Below are 9,511 nucleotides of genomic sequence, written 5' to 3' on the forward strand. Positions count from 1 at the left end.
CACTAGACCACACCGGACAACGGCACAAGGGCTCCTCCAGCGAACACAGCAATCTATACGCACGCTACTTAACGACAACTGTAAAAATAGACGCTCCCACTTTGTACAACGGCATGCTCGGGACACATTTCGTGGAGACGAACGCCAGCCATCATGACACCAAACTGCCCCTGTGAATCATGTCGTTGCACCGCGCACTGTGCTGCGACAATTTAAGAAAGAGACGCTCACGGCTTGCTGCGCTCTTTCGTCGCGGGTAGTCAGTGCTCCGGCTTTCGAGACAGAAAACATTGGCAGCGGTGGGATTCGAACCCACGCCTCCGAGGAGACTGGTGCCTGAAACCAGCGCCTTAGGCCGCTCGGCCACGCTACCGACGCCTCACGGCGGTCAGAGGAGCTGCGTTCTACCCCACGAGAAAACACCGCAATGGCACAAAAAACGAGAAAAAATTGGCAGCGGTGGGATTCGAACCCACGCCTCCGAAGAGACTGGTGCCTTAAACCAGCGCCTTAGACCGCTCGGCCACGCTACCTGTGCCACTGTTCATCGCTTTTGTAGAAACAGTCCACGACACAGCTTCCTGTTCTGCTGCGACTGGCTGCTCATCCATTGCACCTCAAACAAATGCCTTCTTCGAATGGAGATTCACTACACAGGCAGCTGCCCGCGCTCTGGTGCGGCGGCATTACGTGTTGATAATGAATTGGTAGTGCCACCTGCAGCCTGCGGAACATGAGTGAAAAATCAAGAGGGCACCGTGATTTCAAACACTGAGTCACAATCGTCACTGCAGCGACAGCAAGGCAAAAGCTTAAAAATTGCCGTGACCAGGATTCGAACCTGGGTTATTGCGGCCACAACGCAATGTCCTAACCACTAGACGATCACGGCCACGGAAGCACCGGCGACAGCAGTTCTCGCGACTGCAAGTGGCGATGAACAGCAAAGCTCGGCCCACACACCACTGCGTCTCCCCACAGCTGCGTCAGACGCGATCTCCATTATATGTATACTGGCAAACGAACGTGTCTGCGCTGTTAGGACACCAAACAGTGTGGTTAGCTGCATTCAACCCCCGTGGCAATGGCTTGCAGTCCTCCAGGTCTGTTGACCACAGGTATGTGCCTCGATAAGAGGTGGACAGATGTCGCATCGCTCTCGCCGTCACTTGTCACGCCGAATCGTACTTAACGTAGTTTTCTGCAAGCGTCAGCGGAGCGTCAGTCGAGCTAAGTCGTATCCTAGCCACTAGACCACACCGGACAACGGCACAAGGGCTCCTCCAGCGAACACAGCAATCTATACGCACGCTACTTAACGACAACTGTAAAAATAGACGCTCCCACTTTGTACAACGGCATGCTCGGGACACATTTCGTGGAGACGAACGCCAGCCATCATGACACCAAACTGCCCCTGTGAATCATGTCGTTGCACCGCGCACTGTGCTGCGACAATTTAAGAAAGAGACGCTCACGGCTTGCTGCGCTCTTTCGTCGCGGGTAGTCAGTGCTCCGGCTTTCGAGACAGAAAACATTGGCAGCGGTGGGATTCGAACCCACGCCTCCGAGGAGACTGGTGCCTGAAACCAGCGCCTTAGGCCGCTCGGCCACGCTACCGACGCCTCACGGCGGTCAGAGGAGCTGCGTTCTACCCCACGAGAAAACACCGCAATGGCACAAAAAACGAGAAAAAATTGGCAGCGGTGGGATTCGAACCCACGCCTCCGAAGAGACTGGTGCCTTAAACCAGCGCCTTAGACTGCTCGGCCACGCTACCTGTGCCACTGTTCATCGCTTTTGTAGAAACAGTCCACGACACAGCTTCCTGTTCTGCTGCGACTGGCTGCTCATCCATTGCACCTCAAACAAATGCATTCTTCGAATGGAGATTCACTACACAGGCAGCTGCCCGCGCTCTGGTGCGGCGGCATTACGTGTTGATAATGAATTGGTAGTGCCACCTGCAGCCTGCGGAACATGAGTGAAAAATCAAGAGGGCACCGTGATTTCAAACACTGAGTCACAATCGTCACTGCAGCGACAGCAAGGCAAAAGCTTAAAAATTGCCGTGACCAGGATTCGAACCTGGGTTATTGCGGCCACAACGCAATGTCCTAACCACTAGACGATCACGGCCACGGAAGCACCGGCGACAGCAGTTCTCGCGACTGCAAGTGGCGATGAACAGCAAAGCTCGGCCCACACACCACTGCGTCTCCCCACAGCTGCGTCAGACGCGATCTCCATTATATGTATACTGGCAAACGAACGTGTCTGCGCTGTTAGGACACCAAACAGTGTGGTTAGCTGCATTCAACCCCCGTGGCAATGGCTTGCAGTCCTCCAGGTCTGTTGACCACAGGTATGTGCCTCGATAAGAGGTGGACAGATGTCGCATCGCTCTCGCCGTCACTTGTCACGCCGAATCGTACTTAACGTAGTTTTCTGCAAGCGTCAGCGGAGCGTCAGTCGAGCTAAGTCGTATCCTAGCCACTAGACCACACCGGACAACGGCACAAGGGCTCCTCCAGCGAACACAGCAATCTATACGCACGCTACTTAACGACAACTGTAAAAATAGACGCTCCCACTTTGTACAACGGCATGCTCGGGACACATTTCGTGGAGACGAACGCCAGCCATCATGACACCAAACTGCCCCTGTGAATCATGTCGTTGCACCGCGCACTGTGCTGCGACAATTTAAGAAAGAGACGCTCACGGCTTGCTGCGCTCTTTCGTCGCGGGTAGTCAGTGCTCCGGCTTTCGAGACAGAAAACATTGGCAGCGGTGGGATTCGAACCCACGCCTCCGAGGAGACTGGTGCCTGAAACCAGCGCCTTAGGCCGCTCGGCCACGCTACCGACGCCTCACGGCGGTCAGAGGAGCTGCGTTCTACCCCACGAGAAAACACCGCAATGGCACAAAAAACGAGAAAAAATTGGCAGCGGTGGGATTCGAACCCACGCCTCCGAAGAGACTGGTGCCTTAAACCAGCGCCTTAGACTGCTCGGCCACGCTACCTGTGCCACTGTTCATCGCTTTTGTAGAAACAGTCCACGACACAGCTTCCTGTTCTGCTGCGACTGGCTGCTCATCCATTGCACCTCAAACAAATGCATTCTTCGAATGGAGATTCACTACACAGGCAGCTGCCCGCGCTCTGGTGCGGCGGCATTACGTGTTGATAATGAATTGGTAGTGCCACCTGCAGCCTGCGGAACATGAGTGAAAAATCAAGAGGGCACCGTGATTTCAAACACTGAGTCACAATCGTCACTGCAGCGACAGCAAGGCAAAAGCTTAAAAATTGCCGTGACCAGGATTCGAACCTGGGTTATTGCGGCCACAACGCAATGTCCTAACCACTAGACGATCACGGCCACGGAAGCACCGGCGACAGCAGTTCTCGCGACTGCAAGTGGCGATGAACAGCAAAGCTCGGCCCACACACCACTGCGTCTCCCCACAGCTGCGTCAGACGCGATCTCCATTATATGTATACTGGCAAACGAACGTGTCTGCGCTGTTAGGACACCAAACAGTGTGGTTAGCTGCATTCAACCCCCGTGGCAATGGCTTGCAGTCCTCCAGGTCTGTTGACCACAGGTATGTGCCTCGATAAGAGGTGGACAGATGTCGCATCGCTCTCGCCGTCACTTGTCACGCCGAATCGTACTTAACGTAGTTTTCTGCAAGCGTCAGCGGAGCGTCAGTCGAGCTAAGTCGTATCCTAGCCACTAGACCACACCGGACAACGGCACAAGGGCTCCTCCAGCGAACACAGCAATCTATACGCACGCTACTTAACGACAACTGTAAAAATAGACGCTCCCACTTTGTACAACGGCATGCTCGGGACACATTTCGTGGAGACGAACGCCAGCCATCATGACACCAAACTGCCCCTGTGAATCATGTCGTTGCACCGCGCACTGTGCTGCGACAATTTAAGAAAGAGACGCTCACGGCTTGCTGCGCTCTTTCGTCGCGGGTAGTCAGTGCTCCGGCTTTCGAGACAGAAAACATTGGCAGCGGTGGGATTCGAACCCACGCCTCCGAGGAGACTGGTGCCTGAAACCAGCGCCTTAGGCCGCTCGGCCACGCTACCGACGCCTCACGGCGGTCAGAGGAGCTGCGTTCTACCCCACGAGAAAACACCGCAATGGCACAAAAAACGAGAAAAAATTGGCAGCGGTGGGATTCGAACCTACGCCTCCGAAGAGACTGGTGCCTTAAACCAGCGCCTTAGACCGCTCGGCCACGCTACCTGTGCCACTGTTCATCGCTTTTGTAGAAACAGTCCACGACACAGCTTCCTGTTCTGCTGCGACTGGCTGCTCATCCATTGCACCTCAAACAAAAGCCTTCTTCGAATGGAGATTCACTACACAGGCAGCTGCCCGCGCTCTGGTGCGGCGGCATTACGTGTTGATAATGAATTGGTAGTGCCACCTGCAGCCTGCGGAACATGAGTGAAAAATCAAGAGGGCACCGTGATTTCAAACACTGAGTCACAATCGTCACTGCAGCGACAGCAAGGCAAAAGCTTAAAAATTGCCGTGACCAGGATTCGAACCTGGGTTATTGCGGCCACAACGCAATGTCCTAACCACTAGACGATCACGGCCACGGAAGCACCGGCGACAGCAGTTCTCGCGACTGCAAGTGGCGATGAACAGCAAAGCTCGGCCCACACACCACTGCGTCTCCCCACAGCTGCGTCAGACGCGATCTCCATTATATGTATACTGGCAAACGAACGTGTCTGCGCTGTTAGGACACCAAACAGTGTGGTTAGCTGCATTCAACCCCCGTGGCAATGGCTTGCAGTCCTCCAGGTCTGTTGACCACAGGTATGTGCCTCGATAAGAGGTGGACAGATGTCGCATCGCTCTCGCCGTCACTTGTCACGCCGAATCGTACTTAACGTAGTTTTCTGCAAGCGTCAGCGGAGCGTCAGTCGAGCTAAGTCGTATCCTAGCCACTAGACCACACCGGACAACGGCACAAGGGCTCCTCCAGCGAACACAGCAATCTATACGCACGCTACTTAACGACAACTGTAAAAATAGACGCTCCCACTTTGTACAACGGCATGCTCGGGACACATTTCGTGGAGACGAACGCCAGCCATCATGACACCAAACTGCCCCTGTGAATCATGTCGTTGCACCGCGCACTGTGCTGCGACAATTTAAGAAAGAGACGCTCACGGCTTGCTGCGCTCTTTCGTCGCGGGTAGTCAGTGCTCCGGCTTTCGAGACAGAAAACATTGGCAGCGGTGGGATTCGAACCCACGCCTCCGAGGAGACTGGTGCCTGAAACCAGCGCCTTAGGCCGCTCGGCCACGCTACCGACGCCTCACGGCGGTCAGAGGAGCTGCGTTCTACCCCACGAGAAAACACCGCAATGGCACAAAAAACGAGAAAAAATTGGCAGCGGTGGGATTCGAACCCACGCCTCCGAAGAGACTGGTGCCTTAAACCAGCGCCTTAGACTGCTCGGCCACGCTACCTGTGCCACTGTTCATCGCTTTTGTAGAAACAGTCCACGACACAGCTTCCTGTTCTGCTGCGACTGGCTGCTCATCCATTGCACCTCAAACAAATGCATTCTTCGAATGGAGATTCACTACACAGGCAGCTGCCCGCGCTCTGGTGCGGCGGCATTACGTGTTGATAATGAATTGGTAGTGCCACCTGCAGCCTGCGGAACATGAGTGAAAAATCAAGAGGGCACCGTGATTTCAAACACTGAGTCACAATCGTCACTGCAGCGACAGCAAGGCAAAAGCTTAAAAATTGCCGTGACCAGGATTCGAACCTGGGTTATTGCGGCCACAACGCAATGTCCTAACCACTAGACGATCACGGCCACGGAAGCACCGGCGACAGCAGTTCTCGCGACTGCAAGTGGCGATGAACAGCAAAGCTCGGCCCACACACCACTGCGTCTCCCCACAGCTGCGTCAGACGCGATCTCCATTATATGTATACTGGCAAACGAACGTGTCTGCGCTGTTAGGACACCAAACAGTGTGGTTAGCTGCATTCAACCCCCGTGGCAATGGCTTGCAGTCCTCCAGGTCTGTTGACCACAGGTATGTGCCTCGATAAGAGGTGGACAGATGTCGCATCGCTCTCGCCGTCACTTGTCACGCCGAATCGTACTTAACGTAGTTTTCTGCAAGCGTCAGCGGAGCGTCAGTCGAGCTAAGTCGTATCCTAGCCACTAGACCACACCGGACAACGGCACAAGGGCTCCTCCAGCGAACACAGCAATCTATACGCACGCTACTTAACGACAACTGTAAAAATAGACGCTCCCACTTTGTACAACGGCATGCTCGGGACACATTTCGTGGAGACGAACGCCAGCCATCATGACACCAAACTGCCCCTGTGAATCATGTCGTTGCACCGCGCACTGTGCTGCGACAATTTAAGAAAGAGACGCTCACGGCTTGCTGCGCTCTTTCGTCGCGGGTAGTCAGTGCTCCGGCTTTCGAGACAGAAAACATTGGCAGCGGTGGGATTCGAACCCACGCCTCCGAGGAGACTGGTGCCTGAAACCAGCGCCTTAGGCCGCTCGGCCACGCTACCGACGCCTCACGGCGGTCAGAGGAGCTGCGTTCTACCCCACGAGAAAACACCGCAATGGCACAAAAAACGAGAAAAAATTGGCAGCGGTGGGATTCGAACCTACGCCTCCGAAGAGACTGGTGCCTTAAACCAGCGCCTTAGACCGCTCGGCCACGCTACCTGTGCCACTGTTCATCGCTTTTGTAGAAACAGTCCACGACACAGCTTCCTGTTCTGCTGCGACTGGCTGCTCATCCATTGCACCTCAAACAAAAGCCTTCTTCGAATGGAGATTCACTACACAGGCAGCTGCCCGCGCTCTGGTGCGGCGGCATTACGTGTTGATAATGAATTGGTAGTGCCACCTGCAGCCTGCGGAACATGAGTGAAAAATCAAGAGGGCACCGTGATTTCAAACACTGAGTCACAATCGTCACTGCAGCGACAGCAAGGCAAAAGCTTAAAAATTGCCGTGACCAGGATTCGAACCTGGGTTATTGCGGCCACAACGCAATGTCCTAACCACTAGACGATCACGGCCACGGAAGCACCGGCGACAGCAGTTCTCGCGACTGCAAGTGGCGATGAACAGCAAAGCTCGGCCCACACACCACTGCGTCTCCCCACAGCTGCGTCAGACGCGATCTCCATTATATGTATACTGGCAAACGAACGTGTCTGCGCTGTTAGGACACCAAACAGTGTGGTTAGCTGCATTCAACCCCCGTGGCAATGGCTTGCAGTCCTCCAGGTCTATTGACCACAGGTATGTGCCTCGATAAGAGGTGGACAGATGTCGCATCGCTCTCGCCGTCACTTGTCGCGCCGAATCGTACTTAACGTAGTTTTCTGCAAGCGTCAGCGGAGCGTCAGTCGAGCTAAGTCGGGCCAAGTCGCATAAGAGGAGCAACAAAATGCGCATTTCCGGTACCGGGAATCGAACCCGGGCCTCCTGGGTGAGAGCCAGGTATCCTAGCCACTAGACCACACCGGACAACGGCACAAGGGCTCCTCCAGCGAACACAGCAATCTATACGCACGCTACTTAACGACAACTGTAAAAATAGACGCTCCCACTTTGTACAACGGCATGCTCGGGACACATTTCGTGGAGACGAACGCCAGCCATCATGACACCAAACTGCCCCTGTGAATCATGTCGTTGCACCGCGCACTGTGCTGCGACAATTTAAGAAAGAGACGCTCACGGCTTGCTGCGCTCTTTCGTCGCGGGTAGTCAGTGCTCCGGCTTTCGAGACAGAAAACATTGGCAGCGGTGGGATTCGAACCCACGCCTCCGAGGAGACTGGTGCCTGAAACCAGCGCCTTAGGCCGCTCGGCCACGCTACCGACGCCTCACGGCGGTCAGAGGAGCTGCGTTCTACCCCACGAGAAAACACCGCAATGGCACAAAAAACGAGAAAAAATTGGCAGCGGTGGGATTCGAACCCACGCCTCCGAAGAGACTGGTGCCTTAAACCAGCGCCTTAGACCGCTCGGCCACGCTACCTGTGCCACTGTTCATCGCTTTTGTAGAAACAGTCCACGACACAGCTTCCTGTTCTGCTGCGACTGGCTGCTCATCCATTGCACCTCAAACAAATGCCTTCTTCGAATGGAGATTCACTACACAGGCAGCTGCCCGCGGTCTGGTGCGGCGGCATTACGTGTCGATAATGAATTGGTAGTGCCACCTGCAGCCTGCGGAACATGAGTGAAAAATCAAGAGGGCACCGTGATTTCAAACACTGAGTCACAATCGTCACTGCAGCGACAGCAAGGCAAAAGCTTAAAAATTGCCGTGACCAGGATTCGAACCTGGGTTATTGCGGCCACAACGCAATGTCCTAACCACTAGACGATCACGGCCACGGAAGCACCGGCGACAGCAGTTCTCGCGACTGCAAGTGGCGATGAACAGCAAAGCTCGGCCCACACACCACTGCGTCTCCCCACAGCTGCGTCAGACGCGATCTCCATTATATGTATACTGGCAAACGAACGTGTCTGCGCTGTTAGGACACCAAACAGTGTGGTTAGCTGCATTCAACCCCCGTGGCAATGGCTTGCAGTCCTCCAGGTCTGTTGACCACAGGTATGTGCCTCGATAAGAGGTGGACAGATGTCGCATCGCTCTCGCCGTCACTTGTCGCGCCGAATCGTACTTAACGTAGTTTTCTGCAAGCGTCAGCGGAGCGTCAGTCGAGCTAAGTCGGGCCAAGTCGCATAAGAGGAGCAACAAAATGCGCATTTCCGGTACCGGGAATCGAACCCGGGCCTCCTGGGTGAGAGCCAGGTATCCTAGCCACTAGACCACACCGGACAACGGCACAAGGGCTCCTCCAGCGAACACAGCAATCTATACGCACGCTACTTAACGACAACTGTAAAAATAGACGCTCCCACTTTGTACAACGGCATGCTCGGGACACATTTCGTGGAGACGAACGCCAGCCATCATGACACCAAACTGCCCCTGTGAATCATGTCGTTGCACCGCGCACTGTGCTGCGACAATTTAAGAAAGAGACGCTCACGGCTTGCTGCGCTGTTTCGTCGCGGGTAGTCAGTGCTCCGGCTTTCGAGACAGAAAACATTGGCAGCGGTGGGATTCGAACCCACGCCTCCGAGGAGACTGGTGCCTGAAACCAGCGCCTTAGGCCAATCGGCCACGCTACCGACGCCTCACGGCGGTCAGAGGAGCTGCGTTCTACCCCACGAGAAAACACCGCAATGGCACAAAAAACGAGAAAAAATTGGCAGCGGTGGGATTCGAACCCACGCCTCCGAAGAGACTGGTGCCTTAAACCAGCGCCTTACACCGCTCGGCCACGCTACCTGTGCCACTGTTCATCGCTTTTGTAGAAACAGTCCACGACACAGCTTCCTGTTCTGCTGCGAATGGCTGCTCATCCATTGCACCT

The 9,511-nt window shown here is 54.9% G+C and overlaps 25 non-coding genes across 25 annotated transcripts; all 25 read right to left on the minus strand.

The window, feature by feature from the left end:
• Window positions 1–291: 291 nt before the first annotated feature.
• Trnal-cag (transfer RNA leucine (anticodon CAG)) lies at window positions 292–373 on the minus strand. The gene has a single exon. It is a non-coding gene; the product is annotated as a tRNA-Leu (tRNA).
• Window positions 374–451: 78 nt separating this feature from the next.
• Window positions 452–533, minus strand: Trnal-aag (transfer RNA leucine (anticodon AAG)). The gene has a single exon. It is a non-coding gene; the product is annotated as a tRNA-Leu (tRNA).
• Window positions 534–820: 287 nt separating this feature from the next.
• On the minus strand, window positions 821–892 carry Trnah-gug (transfer RNA histidin (anticodon GUG)). Its single transcript has one exon. It is a non-coding gene; the product is annotated as a tRNA-His (tRNA).
• A 646-nt stretch (window positions 893–1,538) lies between these two features.
• Window positions 1,539–1,620, minus strand: Trnal-cag (transfer RNA leucine (anticodon CAG)). Its single transcript has one exon. It is a non-coding gene; the product is annotated as a tRNA-Leu (tRNA).
• A 78-nt stretch (window positions 1,621–1,698) lies between these two features.
• On the minus strand, window positions 1,699–1,780 carry Trnal-aag (transfer RNA leucine (anticodon AAG)). The gene has a single exon. It is a non-coding gene; the product is annotated as a tRNA-Leu (tRNA).
• Window positions 1,781–2,067: 287 nt separating this feature from the next.
• Trnah-gug (transfer RNA histidin (anticodon GUG)) lies at window positions 2,068–2,139 on the minus strand. Its single transcript has one exon. It is a non-coding gene; the product is annotated as a tRNA-His (tRNA).
• Window positions 2,140–2,785: 646 nt separating this feature from the next.
• On the minus strand, window positions 2,786–2,867 carry Trnal-cag (transfer RNA leucine (anticodon CAG)). Its single transcript has one exon. It is a non-coding gene; the product is annotated as a tRNA-Leu (tRNA).
• A 78-nt stretch (window positions 2,868–2,945) lies between these two features.
• Window positions 2,946–3,027, minus strand: Trnal-aag (transfer RNA leucine (anticodon AAG)). The gene has a single exon. It is a non-coding gene; the product is annotated as a tRNA-Leu (tRNA).
• A 287-nt stretch (window positions 3,028–3,314) lies between these two features.
• Trnah-gug (transfer RNA histidin (anticodon GUG)) lies at window positions 3,315–3,386 on the minus strand. Its single transcript has one exon. It is a non-coding gene; the product is annotated as a tRNA-His (tRNA).
• A 646-nt stretch (window positions 3,387–4,032) lies between these two features.
• Trnal-cag (transfer RNA leucine (anticodon CAG)) lies at window positions 4,033–4,114 on the minus strand. The gene has a single exon. It is a non-coding gene; the product is annotated as a tRNA-Leu (tRNA).
• Window positions 4,115–4,192: 78 nt separating this feature from the next.
• Trnal-aag (transfer RNA leucine (anticodon AAG)) lies at window positions 4,193–4,274 on the minus strand. Its single transcript has one exon. It is a non-coding gene; the product is annotated as a tRNA-Leu (tRNA).
• A 287-nt stretch (window positions 4,275–4,561) lies between these two features.
• Window positions 4,562–4,633, minus strand: Trnah-gug (transfer RNA histidin (anticodon GUG)). Its single transcript has one exon. It is a non-coding gene; the product is annotated as a tRNA-His (tRNA).
• A 646-nt stretch (window positions 4,634–5,279) lies between these two features.
• Trnal-cag (transfer RNA leucine (anticodon CAG)) lies at window positions 5,280–5,361 on the minus strand. Its single transcript has one exon. It is a non-coding gene; the product is annotated as a tRNA-Leu (tRNA).
• Window positions 5,362–5,439: 78 nt separating this feature from the next.
• Window positions 5,440–5,521, minus strand: Trnal-aag (transfer RNA leucine (anticodon AAG)). Its single transcript has one exon. It is a non-coding gene; the product is annotated as a tRNA-Leu (tRNA).
• A 287-nt stretch (window positions 5,522–5,808) lies between these two features.
• Window positions 5,809–5,880, minus strand: Trnah-gug (transfer RNA histidin (anticodon GUG)). The gene has a single exon. It is a non-coding gene; the product is annotated as a tRNA-His (tRNA).
• Window positions 5,881–6,526: 646 nt separating this feature from the next.
• Window positions 6,527–6,608, minus strand: Trnal-cag (transfer RNA leucine (anticodon CAG)). The gene has a single exon. It is a non-coding gene; the product is annotated as a tRNA-Leu (tRNA).
• A 78-nt stretch (window positions 6,609–6,686) lies between these two features.
• Window positions 6,687–6,768, minus strand: Trnal-aag (transfer RNA leucine (anticodon AAG)). The gene has a single exon. It is a non-coding gene; the product is annotated as a tRNA-Leu (tRNA).
• A 287-nt stretch (window positions 6,769–7,055) lies between these two features.
• On the minus strand, window positions 7,056–7,127 carry Trnah-gug (transfer RNA histidin (anticodon GUG)). Its single transcript has one exon. It is a non-coding gene; the product is annotated as a tRNA-His (tRNA).
• Window positions 7,128–7,509: 382 nt separating this feature from the next.
• Window positions 7,510–7,581, minus strand: Trnae-cuc (transfer RNA glutamic acid (anticodon CUC)). Its single transcript has one exon. It is a non-coding gene; the product is annotated as a tRNA-Glu (tRNA).
• A 274-nt stretch (window positions 7,582–7,855) lies between these two features.
• Trnal-cag (transfer RNA leucine (anticodon CAG)) lies at window positions 7,856–7,937 on the minus strand. Its single transcript has one exon. It is a non-coding gene; the product is annotated as a tRNA-Leu (tRNA).
• Window positions 7,938–8,015: 78 nt separating this feature from the next.
• Trnal-aag (transfer RNA leucine (anticodon AAG)) lies at window positions 8,016–8,097 on the minus strand. The gene has a single exon. It is a non-coding gene; the product is annotated as a tRNA-Leu (tRNA).
• A 287-nt stretch (window positions 8,098–8,384) lies between these two features.
• Window positions 8,385–8,456, minus strand: Trnah-gug (transfer RNA histidin (anticodon GUG)). The gene has a single exon. It is a non-coding gene; the product is annotated as a tRNA-His (tRNA).
• A 382-nt stretch (window positions 8,457–8,838) lies between these two features.
• On the minus strand, window positions 8,839–8,910 carry Trnae-cuc (transfer RNA glutamic acid (anticodon CUC)). Its single transcript has one exon. It is a non-coding gene; the product is annotated as a tRNA-Glu (tRNA).
• A 274-nt stretch (window positions 8,911–9,184) lies between these two features.
• Window positions 9,185–9,266, minus strand: Trnal-cag (transfer RNA leucine (anticodon CAG)). Its single transcript has one exon. It is a non-coding gene; the product is annotated as a tRNA-Leu (tRNA).
• Window positions 9,267–9,344: 78 nt separating this feature from the next.
• Window positions 9,345–9,426, minus strand: Trnal-aag (transfer RNA leucine (anticodon AAG)). The gene has a single exon. It is a non-coding gene; the product is annotated as a tRNA-Leu (tRNA).
• Window positions 9,427–9,511: the final 85 nt, after the last annotated feature.

This window comes from Schistocerca cancellata, chromosome 3 (genome assembly GCF_023864275.1).
Source record: "Schistocerca cancellata isolate TAMUIC-IGC-003103 chromosome 3, iqSchCanc2.1, whole genome shotgun sequence".
Taxonomy (NCBI): Eukaryota; Metazoa; Arthropoda; class Insecta; order Orthoptera; family Acrididae; genus Schistocerca; species Schistocerca cancellata.